Here is a 1,899-nt window from a genome sequence, read left to right as displayed (position 1 = left end):
GATCAGCTCTAGGCATGACGAAGCGGATATCGTCCTCCTTTGGAAGACCAAACAAAGTAGTTTTGCTTTCACAATGAAGCAAACAGCGTCTTCACGACATGGCTGCAGCATCAACAATACTACAGCGAGACTAAAAGTTACGCCTTCTTTCTTTGCGTGAACATTTGGGCGGCGTTATACAAATCTTCCCACATCATGACGTAGATATGTGGGGGCGTGTTAGAACGAGGCGTTTTAGGTAGGTGTGGCTGACTCTGAACTTTTATAAAGAATATCTCTTTGGATTTGAGACTTTAGTCTTTGCAACTTTACAGATCTTCTTTATGCACCAAGAGCTTGTAACACTCCAAAGAGAAAGGAAAAATTGAAATCGCATCATATGACCCCTTTAAACGGAAACGGTGGTGCGTTAAACACCCTGTTCTGATGACGCAAGAGTTGCAACTATGGCAGCTGAGAAGGCCATTCTTTGTGTTCTATTTGAAGAATTTTCGGAGCCTGATGACATCGGTATAAATAACGTGTTTAATACTGCAAAATACGCTCAATGTTACAGTCACTGCCCTTGCCGTCCAGAATAAAAGAGAACATCCCAATCCAGTGAAGGGATTTGTGGAAACTGTGGTTCCTAATTATTGTGATCCAACATTTGCCTCGCATTTCAGGATGAAAAGACAAACATTTCAGGTGAAGGATAATCCACTTCTTACCTCTGAGACTGTGTTATTATCTATATGGCCTTATTATTTTTATTGTGAGTATTAGGCTTATCATTATTGCTGATCACTGTTGTTGTGCTATGCTATTGTAATATTTACCATTATATAATCAGAGGAGTATAGAAAAGTTTATGAAAGTGTCACTCCATAATACAATAGCAAAATATATAAATATGTATAGTATTTTTATGTTACATGAATCAGTGTCTAGCACACCTTCCTAAGGAAAGTATACGGAACAGAAGACATTGCAATTACTAAATGATATTTAGACAGACTTAAAGAAGTTCCAGATCTATACTTGTGCTCTTATTATTTCAGTTATTTTGCCTTTAATGTAAATAAACATGTGCAAACAATATACTTACTCTTGTGAATTTATTTTGATGTTAATTACATTGTGCGAGCTGTCTCTTTAATACCGCGTGGTTTACATACATGTTGCTGCTGATTGGGCTGACATGTTTGACACACCCACCAAACAAGAGAAAATGCATCTCAAACCCCGTTGCACACCGTTTCCAGGAAACATGTCGTTCGAACCGGAAACCGTAGTAAAACGTTGTGCACCGGTTTGAGCTTGAACTTGCCCCTGGTGATTTTATGATAAAGTAAAAACCCTGGAGATATTTCATTCAGACAAAAGCCTCTTGCATGCAGTGAATCATCAGGTTCGTTTGAGATACCAAAGCCGACCAGAGCAGGTGGCTACCGTCAGGGGAGGAGTGAAGTAAATGCAGTGGTTTTATATGAAAATAAATAAAAAGAACAAGACACCAAAGTAGGCCTACAGGTCATTTATTTTCCTGCCAAAAACATGTTTTCCATCTATTTTTTAGTTTAATAAGTCACGCATTTTACTCCCTTTTACTTTTTATTAAGGCATACAATCACTTTGTGTGACGAACAGACCGAAATAAAACCCTCAAATCAAATCATTAATGATCTATCTGGCGAATAGGCATAGTCATGATGTTGGTTAGACTACAAGATAAAGGAGGTACAAGCCATTTTTTATTTATACTTACTTGACACCCGTTCATCAGTGACTTACAACGTTAATGTTGCCTTGTTCATCACATCAAAAATATTATAAAGCTTTAGAAGACTTATAATACAGTGCATATCTTATCAACAAATTTTGTGCAGTTTTGTGATGATTTTCCTTTTGCTGGAGCAC

Source organism: Sinocyclocheilus grahami, unplaced genomic scaffold, assembly GCF_001515645.1.
Source record: "Sinocyclocheilus grahami isolate Dianchi unplaced genomic scaffold, SAMN03320097.WGS_v1.1 scaffold403.1, whole genome shotgun sequence".
Taxonomy (NCBI): domain Eukaryota; kingdom Metazoa; phylum Chordata; class Actinopteri; order Cypriniformes; family Cyprinidae; genus Sinocyclocheilus; species Sinocyclocheilus grahami.
The sequence above is the reverse complement of the archived record's forward strand: the minus strand, read 5'-3'. Positions refer to the sequence as shown.